Genomic DNA, 23,075 nt, shown 5'->3' on the forward strand with positions numbered 1-23,075 from the left:
TCAAATTAATTGCTAAGTCCTGACTCAATTCTGCCTCCATACTTGTCTCCTTCCCTCCACTTACATGGTGACCACCCTAGTTCAGGCCCCCATTAGATTTCTTGTAACTGATCTCCCTTCCTCCAGTGATCCCTCCACTCTAGAATTTCTCATTCTCATCTGGACCTTCCCTTTGACTTATTACATTTGGGTTTTTTTGGTGAGGCAATTGGGGTTAAGTGACTTGCCTAGGGTTACACAGCTAGTAAGTATTAAGTGTCTGAGGCCAAATTTGTTTCTTTTTAGTTTTTGTTTTTTTTAAGTGAGGCAATTGGGGTTAAGTGACTTGCCCAGGGTCACACAGCTAGTAAGTGTTAAGTGTCTGAGGCCAGATTTGAACTCAGGTATTCCTGACTCCAGGGCCGGTGCTCTATCCACTGCGCCACCTAGCTGCCCCAACTTATTACATTCTTGACTGCATCATACTGATTTATGAACAGCTCTTATCTCTACACCCCACCCTCCGTTAGACTATAAACTCCTTGAAGCCAGGTTTCAATCATTTCAGTCATGTTCAATTCTTCATGACCCCATTTGGGGTTTTCTTGGCAGGGATACTTGAGTGGTTCGCCATTTCCTTTTCCAGCTCATTTGACAGATGAGGAAACTAAGGCAAACAGGGTGAAGTGATTTGTCCAGGGTCACCCAGCTAGTGTCTGAGGTTAAATTTGAACTCAGGTCTTCCTGACTCCAGGCCCAGTGCTCTGTGCATTATGGCGCCCCCTAGTTTCCCCCTGAAGCCAGGTACCAACTCATTTTTCATCTTTGTATTTCCAGTGTCCCAAACCCTGTAGGTGCTTAATAAATATTTGTGAAGTGATGTCAGCAGAACCAGGAGAACATTGTACATAGTAACAGCAACATTGTGTGATGATCAACTGTGATAGACTTAGCTCTTCTCAGCAGTGCAGTGATCCAAAACAATTCCAAAGACTCATGATGGAAAATGTTCTCCACATTCAGAAAGAACTGTGGATTCTGAATGCAGTTCAAAGTGTACTATTCTTACTTTTGTTGTTATTGTTGTTGTGTTTCTTCTTTCTTGTTCTGATTCTTCTCTCACAACATGACTAATGTGGAAATATGTTTAACACGATTGTAATGTATAGCCTATATCAGATTGGAAAACTTGAAACTCAAAATATTACAAAAATGAATGTTGAAAACTCTTTACGTGTAATTAGAAAAAAATAAAACACTAATGATAAATAAATAAATAGATAAATATTTATGGGATTGAATGTATGGAACATTTGCCATTCTGAAGTCATTTTTCTTTCTTTTTTTTTCTTCTTTTTTTTGGTGAGGCAATTGGGGTTAAGTGACTTGCCCAGAGTCACACAGCTAGTAAGTGTCAAGTGTCTGAGGCTGGATTTGAACTCAGGTCTTCCTGAATCCAGGGCCAGTGCTCTATCCACTGCACCACCTAGCTGCTCCTCTGAAGTCATTTTTCTTAACTGTTGCTATACACTTAAAATGACTCAGTGGGTATGTTTCATCCCAGATCCATATAAAATAGAATATAATGGCTGGCATACTGTGGGGCTGGGAGTCAGGAGACCTGGTTTCTATCCTGGCTCTGCCAACTAATTCTCTGTGTCCTTGAGTGGATTATTTTCCTTCTCTCAACCTCAGTTTCCCCATTTGTGATATAAAGGATTGGACTGTTTGATCCCTTTCCACTATAAGCATCTCAAATCTGAATCTATTTGGTTTCTGTACATGTGTATGAGGGCGGGGGAGGAGGGAGGGAGGGAAGGATGAAAGGAGGGAGAGGGGAGAAAGAAAGAAAGATAGGAGGAGAGAGAGGAGAGAGTAGAGGGAGAGAGAAGAGGAGGAGAGGAGAAGAGAAGAGAGGGGAGAGGGAAAAGAGAAAGAGAAGACAAGAAGGAGGAGGAGGAGAAGAAGAAGAAGGGAGGAAAGGGGAGAGGGGAAAGGAAAGAGGAGAAGAGAAAGAGGAGAGAGAGGAAGAGAGGGGAGAGAGAGGGGGGCAGGGAGATCCTCTTTGGTGGTGGGTAAGCCCTTTCCATCAAAATATTGTCCTTCCTGTGTGAAAGGAGTTCAGTTGTGTAGGCATGGCGCTTATGGGGTTGCCTAATTGACTCTGAGTCACCAGGATTTTAGGGACGTGACAGAAGCAACCTACTTACTTGGTCCTCTGGAAGGCCATAGCAAGGAGAATCAAAGATTTGACAGGCAGCTCCCTCAGGAGCCAGAGAGAACCTTGGCTGGGCACTCTCTGCCAAGCATCTGAATTGAATTGAGTTGAATAATCCAGGGAAGGCTTCGTGGAAGAGACCTTGGCACTGAGAGGTCTGTGCTTAGTTGTGGATTTTAGGTGTTCAGTACTTAGAGATGTGGGGTGGAAACTGAGAAAATCAGTGAGTCAGCAAGATGAACATGAGTACAAAGGATGGGATGGGGGTGGGGGGAGCCAGAGAGCACCAAAACCCAGAGAAGCAGACGGGGGTGGTCTGGATGGAGAGCCAGAAGGGCCTTCAGAGGTCGCCTATTTCAAGCCCCACCTCTCCCCAATCCATTTTCCAGATAAGAAAAATGAGGACCAAATGAAACTCCTCTTCCCAGCCTGGTCCCTTCCTACCTTTCCTTCCAATCTTCTTACATTTGACTTCCCTCCACATCCTCTTCACACAAGACGCTCCATCTCTCAAGGCATTTTCACTGGACGTCCTCCATGCTGTGCTTGGAATTTTTGCCCTCTTCTTCTTGGCCCCCCAGCTTCCCTGGTTGCCTTCAAAGACCTCGCTCAAAAATAACAGCTGGGGGCAGCTAGGTGGCGCAGTGGATAGAGCACCGGCCCTGGAGTCAAGAGGACCTGAGTTCAAATCCGACCTCAGACACTTGACACTTACTAGCTGTGTGACCCTGGGCAAGTCACTTAACCCCAATTGCCTCACTAAAACCAAAACAAAACAAAAATAACAGCTGCCATAAGAGGCCCTTCCTGGTCCTTTCTCACCCTACTGCCAGTGTCTTGTGGCTAAGATGAGAGAGAGAGAGAGAGAGAGAGAGAGAGAGAGAGAGAGAGAGAGAGAGAGAGAGAGAGAGAGAGAGAGACACGGACGGACAGACAGATGGACAAACAGACAGACATCTTGGATAGGCAGCTGGCTAGGTAGCTCAATGGATAGAGTACTGGCCTGCAGTCAGGGAGACTCATCTTCATGAGTTCAAATCCAGCTTCAGATACTTCCTAGCTGGATGACTCTGAGCAAGTCACTTCACTCTGTTTACTTCTTCTGTAAAATGAGCTGGAGAAGGAAGAGGCAAACCACTCCAGTATCTTTGCAAAAAACAAAACCAAAAACAAATGGGGTCATGAAAAGTTGGACACAACTGGAACGACTGAACAACAATATATATCTTGGACACACTTAGTTATTTATGTTTTCTTCTCCTTGAGAGCAGGCTATAGCCTCTTCTTCCATGTACACACACACACACACACACACACACACACACACACACACACACACCATAGCAAGATTTCCACAGACTCAGAATGTGTAGACATATGGATCAGAGTGCATTGCATTCCCATGTCTTCCTTTCTTGGGCATGAACCACCATCAGTGTTTACAAAAACACAAGGATGAGCAGAACCAGGAGAACATTGTACACAGTATCATCAATATAATGTGTTGATCAACTGTGATAGACTTGATTCTTCTCAGCAATACAACGGTACAAGATAGTTCCAAAGGACTCATGGTGGAAAATGCTCTCCAAATCCAGGAAAAAAAAAGAATTGTGGAATATGGATGCAGATTGAACCATACTATTTCTTTTGTTTTGGATGCTGTTGTTTTTTCGTTTTTGAGGTATTTCCTTTTTGTTCTGATTCTTCTTTCATAGCAAGACTAATGCAGAAATATGTTTAATGTGATTGTACATATATAACCTATATCATATTACTTGCTGTCTTGGGGAGGGGGGAAGAAAGGGAGGGAGGGAGAAAAAATTGAAACTAGAAATCTTATAAAAACAAATGTTGAAAATTCTCTCTACATGTTACTTGAAAATAATAAAATATTTTTATAATTAACAAAAAAACAACACAACACAACACAAGGACAGGATCTGAGTTGATGAGTGATCCCAGAATGTCTGAGCTGGAAGGGTTCCACACTCATTTGCCTGGGAAGGAGGTACTGAGCCCCCAACCCTCCCCCACAGTCTGAACGGTGGTGTAGCCTGTCTATGGAGGTATTTTTTGACCTAAAACTTGAGTCTTGCATTCTGGCTGAACCGTGACCAACTTAACGCCCCCAGCTTTGTTTTAAGCTGCCCTGCAAGCTTTTCTCTTGAGACTTTTGACATATTAACGGACTCTTCCCGATCAGAACTGAGATTGTGCCAGTACTCTGGACAGAGCGAGTTCCAAGACTAGTTGTTGTCTTGAGACTTTTGACATATTAACGGACTCTTCCCGATCAGAACTGAGATTGTGCCAGTACTCTGGACAGAGCGAGTTCCAAGACTAGTTGTTGACCCCAGAAAGTCCACTAGATGGGGCGGCTGAGCCAGGAAAGATTGTGGTCCAGGCTTCATAGACTTAAGTGAGCACTGGGCTGGCTCCTTCCTTGTATCTGTCACAGAGGCTTCATGCCCTCCATCCAAGCTCACACCCTTCCCCTTGTCTTGGAATGATGCAACAGTGGAATAGAAAGGAATGTTGGAGCCCACTAATCCAACTGACTTCTATTCATAAAGAGGAGAAGACTGAAGGTCCATAGAGGGGAAATCACTTACCCAAGGTCACACAGGAATATATTGACAGGGATGGAACTCAAACCCAAGTCTCCTTCATTCCCAATTCAATGCTTTTTCCTCTACTGCCTCTTCTTGGCCTTTCTAGATCCTGGCATCCAATTGAAACATTTATTAAACAACCACCATGTGCCAGGCACTGTGCTAAGTGCTAGGGAGACAGAAACAAATATCAACACATCCCTTAAGAAATTCACATTCTCATAGCAGCAACATGTCCAGAGATGCAAATAAAAACATATGCTGGGGGCAGCTAGGTGGCGCAGTGGATAAAGCACTAGCCCTGGATTCAGGAGGACTGAGTTCAAATCCAACCTCAGACACTTGACACTTACTAGCTGAGTGACCCTAGGCAAGTCACTTAACCCCCATGGCCCTGCCCCCCCCCCAAAAAAAACCCCAACATATACCAAGTAAATACATATAGTGATTTCCAGGTGGTAGGGAGGGTAGAGGACAAACACTTGGGGGATCAGGAAAAGCTTGTTATGTAGGAGGGAAACCATAAGGTGAATCCTGGTGGGGGTCTGGGTAGGGAGGGGGCCACCTGTGCAAAGATTTGAGGCAAGAGATGGAACGGGGAAGATAAAGCTGGAATGTAGAATGCATGACTTGGGAATAATGTAGATAAGTTTGGAAAAAATCGGTTGGAGCCAGATGGTGAAGGGCTTTGAATGCCCAACAGAAGCATTTGTATTTTATCCTAATGGCAATAGGGAGCCACTAAAGGGTCTTCAGGAGGGGAGGGGCATTCTATAACACCCATAAGCGCCAACTGAATAATCTGCTGAATTTAATTGAATTTTACTTAACCTGCCCGAAGCCTGCAGTGGGAAATCCCCACTTAAGTAATTGGGTGCAGAGGCATAATGGAATGCTTGGCATAGAGTCAGGAAGACCAGAGTTCAAATCTGGCCTCAGACACTTCCTAGCTGTGTGACCCTGGGCAAGTCACTTCACCCTCTTTGCCTCAGTTTCCTCATCTGTAAAATGAGCTGGAGAAGGAAATGGCAAACACTCTAGTATCTTCGCCAAGAAAACCTCAAATGGGGCCACGAAGAGTTGGATGCAACTGAACAATAACAACGCAGAGCCATAACTGAGAATTTTTGTTCCCAGAGTAAGCACTACAAAGGCTGTTCTGGACAAGTGACATGAGGCTCACCCTCGGGAAGAAAGGCAGGATGTCACCTTTTGGGGAGAGAGAGGGCGCCCGGGACCCCAAGCACAAGACCACTGCCAGGGTGACCTGGCCAACACAAGCAAGAGGAATCTTACCCTAACCGTTTCTGGGTGGCTGAAGGACTGCAAGGGCCTGGCTGTCAAGTAAAATCCCAATCAGATCACTCCTCATTATCACCAAAAAGCCATCCTGGCCAATAGAAACTCTGTCGCTTTGTAATACCGCGCCAGACCACACCTGGTTTTCTTTTTAGCTTCATTAACAGGTGCCCTCTTGGGCCTCTGGCGCCCTCCCGGTGAACCCCCAGAAGTGGCGAGATTCTTCCTCATTTGGTCATTCTCAAAGGATAAAAGAGTCTATTGGCTGTAATGGATTCTTCTTCAGCAGAACCACCTTAATGGATGTGATCTTAGGGCAAATCTTCCCATCACTGAATTTCATTCTCCTTCTATATAGTTAGAAGGATCTCGAAGGGACCTCCCAACTCTGACACTGTGTTCTAAGGCCCCTCCTAGCCCTGACATTCTCTGTTCTAAGCCCCCCCCCCATATTCTGTGTCCTAAGGCCTCTCCCAGCTCTTCCATTCTGTGTTCTAAGAGGCCTCCCAACTCTGGCATTCTCTGTTCTAAGGTCCCTCCCAGCTCTGACATCCTGAGTTCTTAGGGCCTTCCCAGCTCTGACGTCCTGTGTTCTAAGGCTCTTCCATTTTTGACCTTCTATAATCAATACACCTTTCCATCCCTCAGCTTCCTCATGGATACAAATTCTTCATTTATAAAGGAGGCCCAGTTGGATGATCACTGCTAAAAAGGCCCCATGTAGTGTTAACATCTTTCAATTCTCAGGGACCCTCCAAACCTGAAATCTCATGGCTTCTGAACCCAGTTTTCTATTAGTATTGGTCACAAGTCTGGTCTCAGGGCCAGTTGGCAGCCCTGGGCTGTGGGTTTGTGGGTAGTAAGTGATTTCAGAATGACAGGACATTTCATCCAGCTGCCAAGTGAACAGGCCAGGGACTCCCAAAGCTCATAGCAGACCAGGGTCTCCAGCAGGCCTGCTGCTCCACTTGCTCTGTCCCAGATCAGAGGCGTTGACAGCTCTTGGGTTCATCTCCATCTCTGCGCCCACACAGTCTCCCCCACTACCATCCTTCTCCACCCCCTTTTGGGTGCTCCAAAGTCCAACATCTGCCTCCTCAGTTCTGGATGGGCTCCCGCTGGCAGGACTCTCTGTGTGTAGAGAAAGAGTGGGGATTGACAAGTTCTACTGTATGAAAGAAACCCTGAGTTTCCATCCAACAACTAGGGATGGTATAGGGTCAGACTGAGGGCTGGAAAGAAACCTTCAGGGTCATTCAGACCAAGCCTTTCATTTTACAGCTGAGGAAACAGGCCCAGAGAGAAGTGAAGTGATCGTCATAAAGTCGCATGGGTAACGGGTGACAGCAGCTGAGACTAAACCTTGGTCCCCTCACTGTCCAACTCCAGACTTTTTCCATTATATTGTGACATATCAGCCCCACAGCCTTGGTCTGGCCACATCTGGACCTGTTGTCCAAGGCCCCCTTTCAGGAATTGGTGTCTCAGGAGAGGAGACATGCCCAGTGAGAAGGAAGAGCCCTCCCCTCTTCAGCTTTCCTCCCCACCCACGATTCTCCCTGTGACCTAGTGAGGACGTCAACTGGAGTTGATCTCTGACTCTTAGAGCTAGCAGGACATTTAGAAACCACCCGGTCTAACAGTGGTGCCACATCTCCGTTTTCCAGGTGCAGTCTTTCTCAGATTAGATTGTGTATTTCCCCCTTAAAACCCTAGGGTTTGCTCAGAAGGATTCCCAGGCATTGAGAAAGATGACTTAACATCCAGACCTCTTACTTAACCTTATTATTTGCTAAAAGGAACCATAGTTAACCAAGCTCTGCTGTACACCACCCCTACCCCCCATTTGCTGGGCAAGGTTGGGGATACAGAAGATGACTAGTCTATCCTTGAACTGGGATGGTAGGTGTAGGCACCGGACTTCACCACTAGAGAGCACCCAGGGCCTAACATCAGAACAGCCAGCAAGAGTCAGTTTCTGGGAATGCTTCTCTCTCCCCCTATAACAAATGTCTGAAGATCAACTTTGTCCTGTCTCATCCCTCACTCTTTCTTTTCTTTGCTCTATGTATTGAGCTCTGGCTAGATCTCTCTGTCTCTCTTTTTCTCTCTTTCCCCTCTATCTCTCCCTGTCTCTGTCTCTCTGTCTCTGTTGATGCACAGGAGTCCTTTCTGTGTTAAATAAAATCTGTCCAATATCGGATGACCTGGTTGCCTTGAGTGCTTGCAGGGGACCTGAAGGACCTTTGAGGATGAGCAAAACAAATCAGATATCAAAGTTACTAAGACTTACCTGGGTAAGAGATGTAAACTGGAGAGAGTTATAAGAAGCTTCCCCTAAAGTGAGCATGGGCTCTTCATGTTGGGAAGATTCCTCTTACACCAAGGTTAAAGAGAGGCAGGATTTCAGCTGGCCTCTGGCTGCTCAGCTCCTCACTCTCCTTCACAATGCTAGCCAAGTCTTTTCATTTGTACCTTTGTAACATCTCTCAATTACTCCCCCTTCTCTCCTTTGACATTGCAATTGCCCTCATCACCTCAAGCCTGGACTATCCCTGTAGCCTTCTGGTTGGTCTCCCTGCCCCTCTCCAGTCCAGCCTCCACTGAACTGTTAAATCAATCCTCCTAAAGCATAACTCTGATCATGTCACCCCTCTTCTCCCAACCAATGTTGAATCAACTCCGAAATCAAAGAAAAAGGAAAATGGTCCATGTGTACAAATATATTTATAGCAACTCTTTTTGTGGTATCAATGAATTGGAAACTGGGAGGATGTCCATCAATTAGGCAATGGTTGAATAAGTTATGGTATATGAATTTGATGGAATACTATTGTGCCATAAGAAATGATGAAAGGGATAATTTCAATGAAACCTTGGAAGACTTATATGAACTGATGCAACGTGAAGTAAGGAGAACCAGGAGAACAATGTAAAAGTAATATTGCTAAGATAAACAACTATGAAAGACTTAATAAATCTGATCAATACAATGACCCATAAGAATTCCAGCAGATTCATGATGAAAAGAACCATCTACTTCCAGATGGAAAACTTATGGACTCAGAACACAGATTGAACATATCTTTCCTTTATTTTTTTTGCTTTCTCCTCAGAACATGGATAATCAAGAAACATGTTTTGTATGACTTCATATGTATAATTGGTATCGTATTTCTTACCCTTTCAATGGGTGGAGGAAAGGAGAGAATTTGTAGCTGAAAATAAAAATAAACATTTAAAAAAATCAACTCCATAGTTTCCTGTTGCTTCCAAGATCAATATAAAATCTAGTTTGACTTTTGAAGAGCTTCATAACCTGGTACTTCTTCCCTTTCTAGTCTCTCTCCCTTCCACCTGCAGAATCTGGGATCCAGTGACACTGGCCTCTTTGTTATTACTCAAATGCTATGCTCCTTCAGACTCTGACCATTTTTCTTGGCCTGCCACCATGCCTGGAATGCCCTCCCTCCTCATATCTGCCTCCTGATGTCTTTGGCTTCCTTCAAGTCTCAGCTAAAATCTCACCTTCTAAATAGACAACAAAACTATTCTAGTGGGGAACCTTAACCCCCCCCATTTTCAGAACTAGATAAATCCAACCACCAAATAAACAAGAAGTTAAGGAGGTGAACAGAATTTTAGAAAAGTTAGATGTGATAGACCTCTGGAGAAAACTGAATAGAGATAGAAAGGAATATACCTTTTTCTCAGGGGTACGAGGCACCTAAACAAAAACTGACCATGTATTAGGGCATAAAAACTTCACAGTCAAGTGCAGAAAGGCAGAAATAGTAAATGCATTCTTTCCAGATCCTGATGCAATAAAAATTATGTATAATAAAGGGCCATGGAAAGATAGACTAAAAATTAATTGGAAATGAAATAATCTCTTTTTTTTTTTGGCAGGGCAATGGGGGTTAAGTGACTTGCCCAGGGTCACACAGCTAGTAAGTGTCAAGTGTCTGAGGCTGGATTTGAACTCAGGTACTCCTGAATCCAGGGCCAGTGTTTTATCCACTGCACCACCTAGCCACCCCCTGAAATCATCTCATTCCAAAGAATGAGTGGGTCAAACAACAAATCATAGAAATGATCAACAATTTCATCAAAGAGAATGACAATAATGAGACAACATACCAAAACTTATGGGATGCAGCCAAATCAGTTCTTAGGGGAAATTGTATATCTCTAAATTCTTACATGGATAAAATAGAGAAAGAGGAGATCCAATGAATTGGGCATGTGACTTAAAAAGCTAGAAAAAGAACAAATTTAAAATCTCCAATTAAATAGCAAATTAGAAATTCTGAAACTCAAAGGAAAGATTAATAAAATTGAAAGTAAAATCTCACCTTCTGCAAAAAGCCTTTGTTGGCCCTTTTCAATCTTAGTGCCTTTCCTCTGAAAAGATCTCCATTTTATCCTGGAGCTGGTTTGTTGTCTTCCATGTTGTCTCCCCCATTAGACTGTGAACTCCTTTAAGGCAGGGATTCCATTTTTTTTTTTTTTTTTGCCTTTGTTTGAATCTCCAGAGTTTAGCATAGGGCCTGGCACATAGTAGATGCTTAATAAGCATTTATTATCTTGATTGATTTACTTGCTTAAGAAGGGAAATCTGCTAATGAAAATCTGTTTCAAACATATAGAAACACGGTTTTCTTTAAGAAACACTCATGACACCAAGAAAATAACATAAACAATGATTACAACAATATAAGTGGAAAGAACAACTACAAACACACACTAAAATCAAATGTGGACATAGCACAATTGTAATGCTCAAGCAGGATTCAAAAGAAAAGATTTGAGAAGAGGTGGAGTTGGGACATGGCCCACATGCACTGTACATGTTTGTTTTTATTTATTTATTTTTTTTTTTAGTGAGGCAATTGGGGTTAAGTGACTTGCCCAGGGTCACACAGCTAGTAAGTGTTAAGTGTCTGAGGCCAGATTTCAACTCAGGTCCTCCTGACTCCAGGGCCGGTGCTCTATCCACTGCGCCACCTAGCTGCCCTCACTGTACATGTTTTTGAACTTTGTCAATGTATGATTGGCTGTACTGATTTCTTTCCCTTCTTTTTTCATATCTTTAAAAAGTAATGTTTGAGGGGCAGCTAGGTGGCACAGTGGATAAAGCACTGGCCCTGGAGTCAGGAGTACCTGAGTTCAAATCCAACCTCAGACACTTAACACTTACTAGCTGTGTGACCCTGGGCAAGTCACTTAAGCCTCATTGCCCTGCAAAAAAAAATAATAATAATAAAATAATATTTGTTATATGGGATGGCTTTTGGCCAAAGGGGGAGCTGGGGAAACTATGATGATATAAAAAATAAAAGAGATGAACAAAAACTTATTTTAAAAAAAGAAATAAAAAACCACTTCTTCCTAGTGCTGATTCTTCTCCCTGCCCCCATTCCACTTTCTATCTTTCTGTCCCTCTCTCTCTTTCTCCTGTCTGCCTGTCTGTCTGTCACACACACACACACACACACAGAGCCTATTACATCTCTCCCATCTGTCTTCTCTCCACTAACACTGCCACCACCTGAGTTCAGGACCTCATTATCTTTTGCCTAAACTGTTGACATCCTTTCTAATTGGTTTCCCCCACTTCCACTATCTCTCCTCTCCAATTCACCCTCCACATAGCTGCCAAAATGGAGACAAGGAAGGCAATGAATGGAGTCCAGAGAAGTGGAATGCCGTTGAATTCTACTTGCATGTCCTTGCTGTGTTAGGGCACTTTTGGAAACTGTTCAGTTGGTCTCAATGTCAAAGATGAACTCAGGGTGCTTGGGTTAAAGCCATCCCTGAAGGTCTCTAACCAGATCATTTCTCTGCTCTAATGTCTCCCGTGATCCCTTATTGTCTCCAGGAAAAGCACAGGCTCCTGAACCTGTTGTTCAAATAACAACCTGACTCGAACTTACTTTTTCAATTGTCCAAATTTCATACAGTTTCCATCCTCTCCTCATTCCATATTTTGGTCCAATTGAAAACCTAACCATTCTAGACCCGACCCCTACCTACCCGCTCCATGCTTTAACCCAGCGCAGAATGATTATACTCACTCCGTTTATTTCTGTCTCTCAGAATCTTTGGCTTCCTTTAAGGCTCTGCTAAAGGTTCTCCACCTCTTATACAAAGTCCCCTCCCTGAAACCTTCCCATTCTCAATTTACCTATTATCCTTATCCACGTACATGTCATTTTCCCCTTAGCAAAAGGTAAGTTCCTTGAGGGCAGGATTCATGTGTTTGTCTGTCCCCAGCACCTAACAGCACCTTGTAGGTACTTATTGACTAGAAGAAGGAAGGCACCCCAGCCATAGGGCTGTGTTGGAACAAAAGGAGGCAAAATAAGTTCAAGGAGATGTCTAAGCACCAGGGAGCTGTCCACCTGAGGGTGTGAGAAGCAATGGTATTGGAAAGATTTGTCTGGAGCCCCAAACACCATGCAGAGGAGACAGGCACTAGGGAGCTATTGAAGACTTTTGAACTAAGGAAACATAAAGATATGCTTGTGCATTTGGAAGATAACGCTTTCAATCTGTGTAGAATGGCTTAGAAGGGGAAGCTGTTATGATAATCCAGGTGGGTGGTAAAACAAGGGACTGGCACAGGTGGGGAAGGCACCGTATGTAAGAAACAACATGAAAGTTTGGCAATTAGTTGGACATCAGGTTGAGGAACCTCTCCTCTGCCCAGAAGTTGGCATCAGCATCCCCCCACCAGTTTTCTTCCAGAATAGGTTTCTGCCCATGTCTGCCCACTGCGACTGAGCCCAGGTAGGGTACACCCTCCTGGAAATTTCTCCCCTTTGGGGATTGCTCATCCTAAGAAAGTTCTCTCTTGTTTTCAATTAAAACTGGGGCTGTTGCGGTGTGATTCTGGGAGCCAGGAAAAAGCTGGGTGAGAATGGGGAGGAGTGAGGCTGGGGACCAGGAGAAGCCTGGGTGAGGGGAAGAAAGGCTTATAATCATAACTCATACTTTCCTCGTGACCACCCTAGGAGGTAGGTAGTGGCCACATTATTATCCCCACTTCACAGATGAGGAAACTGAGGCTCAGAATGACAAAGTTTGACTTAGATGCAACTGCCAGTGTGTCAGATCCTGGACTGGAACTAAGGTCCTTGCACTCCATGGGCAGTGGTCTTTGTGAGAGGCTGCATGGGATTTGTGGGAGTCAGGAAACTTGGGGAGGGAGCCCACAGGGTCATCTTCCTGCAAGGTGTGAATTTGAAGCTGCAGGGCCTGAGAAAGATGAGCTTTCTTCCCTTCTCCCACAGCACCGCCTCTGACACAATTGCCAGAGGGTGCTGGGTCCCATCCTGCCTCTCCCCTCTCAACCTGGTTCAACACCTTGGACACATGCCAGTCCTATCATAAGTTTCTCGGGCTCGGACACAAGGCCACTGGAGAGAGCCGGCCTCCCTAAACCACACTCCCGCCTCCCAGGGGGCTTCATCTAAGGCCTCCAGGGGGCAGTGGATGGGCCAGGCCTGTGCAGTATGGGGTTAGGGGAGGGCCGGGCTGGCTCCCACGCCCCCACACGCTGGCCTGCACTCTCCCTTGGTTATTTCTATTTATGGCAAACAGAGTGAACCTCAGGAGAACTGGCTACCACCACTCCACTTCCTTTATAACCCAAGGTTATTAGATTTGTCTGAGACTCGGAGGCCTGAGCGTGGGAAAGTCGGACAGAAGGGGCAGCTCTTGCCATTGGGGGAGGGAAGAGCAGTGGCCTCAGCATTATGGCCTGACCTGCATAGAGGGGAAGAACCGCGCACCTGCCATTTTCTCCCCCCTTACTGCGCTGGCTGAGAGCCTAAGTGTCATCTCTCAGGGGATCTCTCTGATCACCAGACTCGGGCATCAGGGACGTGCAGCCTTGCGGGCCCTCCCTTCGCTGTCTATGCCGGAGGTGAAACTCACTTGTTTCCAGTCCCTTGGGTCCACAGGTGCCTTGGGAATGGCTGACTGGAAGGATGCAGGAACACGTCTCCACCGAAGCCATCACATTGCTCTGGTTCACAGCGCGTTTGGTGAGCCTTATATAGGCTAAGGGAATCAGTGAAAGCCCAGAGGTAATAAGGTCAAGAAACAATTACCAAGAACTTACTACACACAGGCAGCGGGCCAAGCGCTGAGTTGGCTGACTTGCTCAAGGTCACACAGGTAACTTGTGGCATGACCAAGGAGCCAGCTGACCTCATTCCCACTGCCACTGATAGCTGAAGGAATTGCGGGCCCCTCCCCACCCCCCCCCGGCAGAACCAACAGGACCCTGCATTCTTCATCTGTTCCTGGGGAGGGGGCGTCCAGGGCTCTCTCTCCTTCACCTCCATCGAACTCTTGGGGAACATTTCTGGTCTGGACTGGAGAAGCTGCAGGAAGCTCCACTCCAGGAATGAGGCACTCTGGGAGGGTATGGAGGAACTGGGCTGGACTGTGCTTTCCAGGCTGGGTCACCGGCGGGGCTGGAATGTGGATCAGCTTTAGTGTTCTGACATTCCATCATGAGCAGGGAGTTTACTTTAGATACTCCCCAGCCTTGCTTGGGGGGAATCCAGGCGGAGAGTGAAGATCAGCCAGGCTCTCAGACTGTAGGGGCTTGTTTTCTTTCTCTTGTTGAAGAAAGGTTTGTTGTCCCCCCCCCCCCCCCCACCCCTGCCTTCCTGGGTCCATCTTTGGGAGAGATAAAGGAATTGACATTTCTTTCCTGAGGTACCCAGGCCTCATGTGACTTCATGTGCCAGCTCTCTTGGGATAAGGAACCCAAAGCCTTGGACCAAGAGTCCCTCCGAGGGGCTCCTCCTAGCCAGCCCTAGGCCAGAAATGAGCCACCTCCCAGGCCCATTGCACCCATTGGGGAGGCAGGGCCACAGGCCTCCTGGTGTGACATTGGGCACATCATAGGGTGTGCCAGAGCCTGCTCTTCCCGAATCCCTAGAGTAAAGGTTACCTTTTTTTGTTTGGTTGGGTTTTTTTTGTTTTTTGCAGGGCAATGGGGGTTAAGTGACTTGCCCAGGGTCACACAGCTAGTAAGTGTCAAGTGTCTGAGGCCAGATTTGAACTCAGGTACTCCTGACTCCAGGGCCGGTGCTTTATCCACTGCGCCACCTAGCTGCCCCTAAAGGTTACCTTTTTAGCACCTACAGCTCACAACTTGGCAAACACTACAAATGAGGGCATGATTTATTGTTTTGTTGATTGTCTAGACTTAAAGTGATGGAGAAAATATTAATCATGCAGTGTGCCACACTTTTCATAGAACTAGTTGTTAAACAGTTACCAGCACTGCTCTGCACTCCCCCCCAGCTGCTCTGCACCCCCACCCCCCAGATCTTTAGTGTAAATAAAGAAGCAGCAACTGGGGGGTTGTCAAACACTTGGCCAGAATGAGATTAAAATGTAATGTGGGGGTGGGGCAGCTAGGCGGCACAATGGATAAAGCACTGGCCCTGTATGCAGGAGGACCTGAGTTCAAATGTGACCTCACACACTTGACACTAACTGTGTGACCCTGGGCAGGTCACTTAACCCTCATTGCCCCGAAAAAGAAAATTTAATTGGGAAATATTTACAAGATAAATAAAAATACAATAAAACACAGATAACCTAACATATTTAAACTAAGTCAGTGTGCCCCCCTCCCCCAGGGATTCTTGGGCATGGTTTAGTGGCCTTCATTTCTATTTGAATTTTTCAATGCTCTTTCCTGCTCTGTCTCTGATAGAAAAGGACCCCTCTTTTCCCCACCCCCAATTCTGGGCAGTTCTCCTTGGGGCCTCATCTGTCCTGTGAGTCGGGGCTTTCTCCTCAGCTCTTACTACCTTTTCTTGACTTGATCTAGTCATCTCTCTATCCCTCCTCCTTCTCTCCTCCTCCTCTACCACTTTCTACTCCCTTCACCTGGCCTACAAAAATGTGTATGGGGGATAGGGGAAGACGCTGCATTGATCGAATGGCTGTGGCTCTTGTGTGTCCCAGGAGAATCAGTCTTCATTGGGACCCTACACCTCAAAGACGCCTCCTTTTTGTGTAGAATTCACGTAGCAAAGTACTTGGAGATTTGGGGGTGAAATGTGGGGATGGGGGAGAGGGCATAGGGCTTGGGTCGGGAAGGTAGCAGGATGTGATGGTCACTTTCTCCTTAAATAGTTAAGGACAAACAGAAGTCCCCACTCCTACCCCCCTCTGCCAGAGGGCAATCTCTGTACCCACAATGCTGAGGGATCCAGACTCTGTGGGTTCCCTATTCTGATCCACCAGCCCCAATCCTGAGTTCTCTATCCACCATTCCCTGAACCCTCTTACCCAATTCCCATCATCAGAACTCCCTATCTCCCCCAACCCTTGCCTCTTCCGCCCCAATCCCATTCTGAGCTCTCTGCCCTGTCCTAGCCTTTGATCTCCATCCGCCATCCCCTGAATCCCCTGTCCCCATCCCCCCCCCAAATCCCCCACCCCACCCCACGGCTTGGTCTGCATCCCTTGAGTCTTCTCTCCCCCACGCACTCGGTCCCCACCATCCCCTTTCCCCTTAGTGCTAAAACTCTCCCCCCCACCTCTCATCCCTGAAGCTCTGGGGAACCATGCCCCCCTTCACCTAATGAGGCCGCTTATATAACAACATTATAATATTTTCCATTCCCTGCAGCTGCTAATTGAAACCTTTCTGGGTCTCCGAGGCTCAGTTCTCTCACCCTCCTCCTCCCCCCCCCCCCGGGGGGACAAGGGGCCTGGCTTCCTCTCCAAAGTCACTTTTGCGGGGGGGAAACTTTCCTCTGAACTGTTAATGAGGTGGGGGCGGGGTGCGCCCTGAGCAACAACCCAGGATCTCCCCCCCGCCACCTTGTGATGGGATCTTTTGTCTTGGACACCCCAATAGTCACTCTACCCCCACCCCCAGTCTGAGCCTCCTCGCTTCTGACTGCTATCTCCATTTCAGGACAACTCTATATGTCACTCCCCACAATGCACTTTCTATGGAATATGAAAGCGAGGTCCCTGATTAATAGCCAAGGCTGGTGTGAGCACCTCTCCAAGAGGGGATGGGATTCCCTCCCATCCCATCATCATTGTAGAAAAGAGGAAGGGGACCCTGCCGGGGTATCTGGATTCTGAGTGCAAGGGGGGAAAGGCTCTCAGCTTGTTAGACTGGGAGGCGCCCCTCAGAGGAAAAAACGGGGCCCAGGAAAGTGAATTGATTTGCTAGAGCTCACACAAGGGAGTCGGACTAGAACCCAAGGTCTCCCGGCTGAATGGCCAGAACTCCTCCCGCTATTGCCTTCCTCCATCACACCCCACACTAGGCGGAGGGGGCGGGTGTCTTTAGGAGTGGGAGGCAGGCAGTGGGAATGAGCCCTCCCGGTCAATCGGCGCTCGGTTGGTCTGTGGTTAGACTGCCACACCCTTAGAGCCAGGCCTTGAAGACCTAACGGGCTCTTCTGGGGCCCTGCCATTTGTCTCCCCTGAACCCCAAGGCTCTGCTGCGCCAGTCACACCCTGAACATTTCCTCCAGCTGGGGGGGGGCTCTCCAAACCAAGCTCTCGTCTGACTTGTCCTCAACCCCCAGAGCCTGGGCTGGATGTGCCCCCAGTGGGCGGCTCCCGGGCTTCCCGCCTCGAAGTCTCCGCTCCCTCCCTACCCCCCCCTCCTTCTCCCCGCCCCCAGCCCCGCATCATGGAAACTGGGCTCCAAGCCAGCTGGGGCTGCCTCTGCATTCCTGTGCCCCCTCCCCTTCCTCTCTCCCTCCCTCCCGGGACTGGGGGGAAGGGGGGACAGAGCCCGGGAACAGGCAGAGGGGCGGGACAGGCGAATAGAATGAGAGGAGGAAAGAAGGAAGGATGCAGGGAAGAATGGGGCTGGGGGCGTGGGGAGAGGGCCAGAGCTCAGGGCAAGGGAAACCTGCCCCATCCCGCAGATCCCCCACAGACACAGGCCAAACTGCAGAAAGGGAGTGGCCCAAGGGTCTTCAGTTCCGATCCCACAATCTCCCCCACTCCCCATCCCCTAGACTCAGCTCACATCCTTTAAAGCTGGGAGGGAATTAGAGATCTAGTTCCTAAGTCCCTCTGTTTTACAGATGGGGAAAATGAGGTTCAGTCAGGAGTAGGGCAAGGATCTGTCCACAGCACACAGGTGAGGGGGCCCACATCCCAGCTTTGCCATTAGTTCCTTGTGTCACTTGGCCAAGCTGCTTTCCCTCTCTGCACTCCAGTATCATTCTGGGAAAAAAAAAAAAGACAGTTTGTCTCGGTGGGCTTAGGGATTCTTCCCTCTTTGGCATTTCATGGTCTAGGCAGGGAGGGGTTCTTAACCTTGAGGATGTCAGGAACCCCTCCAGCACTGGCAGTGTGGCAGGCCTGATAGTTATGTGGCTTGTTGCCTATGTTCACAATAGAAGTTAGTGGCAAGTGAAAAGTCCCTAAAGTTTAGAGTTAGTGTAAAGAAAAAGGACCATTATCTTTCTCATTCAGGGTCACAGATCGCCTGATATTGCATCTGACAAACCTTCATGAAACCTGTTTTAAGAACACCTGGTCGGGGCAGCTAGGTGGCAGTGGATTAGAGCATGGGCCCTAGATTTCAGGAGGACCTGAGTTCAAATCTGGCCTCATACCCTTGACACTTACTAGCTGTATGACCCTGGCAAGTCACTTAACCTCAATTTGCCTCAATAACAACAACGAGAATGCCGGTCTAGGAGGGCTGATCTTTCTAATTGTCTACTAACTCTTTGCCCAGGGGGAATGGGATAAGGTGCTGGACGACCTGAGACTTCATTTGCAGGCAACTCTGAGGGAAGAAAATGCCTTTACCAAGGCAGATCAATGGTCTGGGGGCACAAGGAAGGAAGGCTCTTCACTCAAGCCCCTCCCGGGCAGCGTGTATACAGAGTGGGCCGGAAAGCAGGGTCCTTTGACTGAGACCTGAGGCTGGCTCACTACTCCACCCCGGCTGTTCTCTTAATTGCTCTCTGGTTTTCTGTGGGCTCAGTTTCTCCAGTCAGAGCTGAGACTGTGGTGACTCTTTCCCTTCCCTTTCCAAGTCGGCCCCATTCCTGTGTTTGGGAGCTTGACTGGCAACTTCCTCCTGCCCCTCACTTTCCATTATCAGTTAAGCGCCTGCGGGGACCCAATTAGAAGCAGGGCCAGTGGAAATCTCTGGGCTTGAGGGAGGGAAGCAAATCTATCTCAACTAACGTGTTACTTCGACTCTCTTCGGAAGCTAGCCAGGAAGGGCTTTTGAATCAACTCACTTTTCTATTCTATATCTCTGTCTCTGCCTCTACTCTCTGTGTCACACAACTCCACTGTCATAGGTTGATAGAATGAGCTTGAGAGAGAAAGGGGATATATTTTGACAGAAACTATTCTGGTTCTACAGACTAGCCCAACAGATTGTGCTTAATATTTTTTTTGTTTAATTTAATTGAGTCTGTGTAGAAATGTACAGGGCTAGCCTGGGTCAGGTCCTCCTAAACCCGGAATATTCAAAAGGTGCCTGATATCTCACCTCCTCCAGGAAGCCTCCCATCACTAGCCCTTTACCTTCTTTCCTTTTTTTAAAGAGTCAAGTCACTGTAGCTCCTCTGTGCAGCAACAATTGCTGTATTTGCAAGCCAAAAAATCTAGGTTCAATCTGGACTCTGCCACTTTTGCTAGAGTATCCTTGGACAAGTCACTTAATCTCTGATACTCAATTTCCATATTTGTAAAATGAAGTGGTTGGTCTATGATGAATTCTGAGTTCTCCTAAACTTTAAAGTTAGGACCTTGTTTCTCAGTAGGTTACGAGAGAGGCTGGGCTGGGCTGCTTTGGGGTAGGGAAAGGGTTTGAGCAGAAAGGAGAATGGTGGGCATCGAGGAGTCAGAGAAGCCCAGCAGAGGCCTGGGAGGAGGGGAGGCTTAGGGGCTCCTACCATTAGCGTTACTCACCGAGTTTCACTGTTTGCCAGAAGTTGACGGGGGCCAGATGGATGGGGCCAGGGCTGAGTGGTTCCCACTTAGGAAGGAATGCAGTGATAGCCACTTCAGCCAGGCTCATTCGAGGAGTCAACCAGTAAGAGAGCAACAGCTCAACTCATAGCCCCCAAACCCCCTTTCCCTTCGGACTGCCTAGGGGGCCCTCCGGCCTTGGCAGCTCCGAGGCAGCCAGCGCTAGAATAGTTCTTACCTACTTCCTACGCATCCCTCTCACCACTTCACCACCCACCGCCTCCTCTCCTGAGGGCCTGGGGGAGGGGTGAAGAAAAGTGTTACCCAAAGTATCCTTCGGCCCCAGCAGATCCATGCCTTTAGTTCGAGCCCTTCGTGTGCTGGGGCTGGCAGGTAGGATCTGGGAGGCAGTAGTGTGGACCAGATATGTATACAAGCGAGGGGAGGTCCGACATGGTAGATCACAGGCCAGTCCCCACTCTGGGGGTCCCTCCCTTTTCTTCACAACAGAGGGATAATGGAGGAGGGAAGAGAACCCCCTTTTTATGTCTCCCCCCCCAATCTGACCCTAGGGCTGTCCTGGGCATCCTCATTATCACATCCACGACACCCCTTCACTCCTCACTCAATCCCTTTCCAAGTCTGAACCTGGGGGAATCCTGAATGCAGTTCCGCCCCCTCCCAGTTAGGGGGCCTTCGGCCAGGCCAGCGCCTCCCACCCAGGCAGCTTCAGGACTAGGTTGCGGTGGTCCCCCACAGGGGGATGATTGAGCTTGCTATCTCAGAGCAAAGCTGTATAGAGGTTTGGGGTAAGGAGCGGCCTCGGCGTTTGCCTGGACAGGGGGTGGGGATGGGGAGGCGGAGGCGGAGCTGGGGGACGGGGAGGACGGAGGCGGAGCCCACGGACTGCAGGGGGTGGCGGGGGGAGAAGTTCTGAGAGGCCGAGAGTCGGCGATGGAACCGCGGCCGGGAGGGGAGCTGGGCAACCGGGCCCGAGCGGGAGGAACCCCGCCTGACCATGTGAGCCCGATGGGAATGGGGTACTGGGGCTGACCGGCGGGAGCCTTCGTCCAGCAGAGGGTGGGGGCGGGCTATCGAAGGGTCCGCTTACGTCTCCCCCAGCCACCCTCAGATGGCAGCGACCCCCGCATGGTAGGGAGCCCCGGGTCCGGAAACCATAAAGAAGCGAGGCCCAGGGAGAGGCCGCCAGTCCCCGGCTCTGGACTTCCCCAACTTCCGGGCCCTTTGTCAAACATTTGCCCCTTTCCCTCGACTCCGGCCCTTCCCAGCCCGGCCCCTGCGGCCCCCCCCCCACCCTAGCGTCCAAGAGGCGCCCACTACCCCGCCTGGGTTCCGAGCTCTGCCCGGCCGCCCAGTTCGCTCCAAGGCGTCTTTGCCAACTTTTGCGAGTGTCTCGGACTCTCGGACCACACGCTAGTATTATTCCGTGCTGATTTGGGGCAACTCAGGTCCCGCCCACGTCGGCTGAGCTGGAGGGAGGGCCGGCCGGGACTGTGGCGGAGGAGGACACCTAGCCAACCCGCTGCCCCCTCCCCTGCCCCGACAGCCCGGAGGCAGAAGGGGAAGGAGAGCACTGGAGGCTGTCCCTCGCTGTCTCTCGCTGGCCACCTCTGAGCGTTTCTCATTGTCTTACCTTGACTTTGCCGGAGCCCCGGGTCTGCGACGGGACTGGGGGGCGGGGGGAGGACGGGATGGGGGAGGAGGACAGAAGAGGCCTGTCCAAGCTCGGGGCTGGGGGCCCTTCGCAGAAGTCAGCCTCTCTAGCACGAGCCTCCCAGACCTCCCATTCCTGGCGCTAGAAAGTAAATGCGGGGGGGGGGGGGGGGGGGAGGTTCTTTCCACATTACAGGAAGGTAACTTTTAGGAGAAAAGGAGGCCTGGAGTTTGTTATCATAATAGGTCTAGGGCCAGGTCTCTTTCCATCGAAGACCCCCTAGACAGATGGCATCTTGATGAAGGTCTTTTGTAGGGTAGTTTAAGTGGAGATGGCCCTGGCAAAGCAGTTTAGGAAACATGCTCTGCTTCTAATTCACGGGTGCCCGTAGCCTTCAGTTTTTCCAGGCCTCAGTTTCTCCTCTATCACAAAGGGGGCTGCACAAACCATGGGCTCATTACAGATAATTGATTGTTAGGTTTTTACACCTTAAGTGGACTGGGGGATAAGGGGTGGGGAAGGTTTCCGTGGCATCTCTCTAGGTTTCTCCCAAGGATGTAATGAATTGGCCAGCAGTCGGTGGTGTGTGTGTGTGTGTGTGTGTGTGTGTGTGCGTGTATGTGTGTGTGTGAGTAGTGTGTGTGTAGAAGTGACTGCTTCCAACCCCTCAAGTTAAGAGCCGTCTTCAAGAGGCACTAACATGTGCTGCCACATACCAGGGGTGGTAAGAAAAGGGTTTCACGTAAATGGATGTGATCCTTTCGGACCCTGTGCCCACTGCTCTCTAGAAGCCCAGAAAGATGCCCGTCCTTAGGTGGTGGGTGGTGGAGCAGAAGACCTGGGCTCCCCCTGGCTCTCCCGAGTTTCCCCCAGTTCCTTCTGCCCCCAATGCAAGCAGGCCCCGGAGGACAGGAATGTGTCTATTCCCTACCCCTGCTCCCACCCAGTATGGTTTCTCCCTAGCTTGAGATGAACTCTGCAGGCAGTACTGACTCTACCAGAGATGACAGCTGTCAGTGGCAGGATTGGGGTAGTCCATGATAGGGGGATGAGGGGGAGAGGGATAGGACAACCCTGGAGCCTGAGGACTGGTGGGGGGCGGGCGGGTGATGAGGAGTGGAGGAAAGGAGGCCAGGGAGGCAGGAAGAGGGGGGATGATTCATCGAGAAGGAGCCTGAATTGGAAACACTGCAATGTGGGGAAGTGTCCCGGGGAGGGGTGGGGGGAGGGAAAGAAGAGGCATCCCAGGGAGGAGCTAGGCTGGGCTGGCACTGAGGTCCCCTCAGCCATTCCCCCCTCCAAGGCTTCGGCGCTCAGTCCCAGTTCCCCTTCCTCC

This window comes from Dromiciops gliroides, chromosome 3, assembly GCF_019393635.1.
Source record: "Dromiciops gliroides isolate mDroGli1 chromosome 3, mDroGli1.pri, whole genome shotgun sequence".
Taxonomy (NCBI): domain Eukaryota; kingdom Metazoa; phylum Chordata; class Mammalia; order Microbiotheria; family Microbiotheriidae; genus Dromiciops; species Dromiciops gliroides.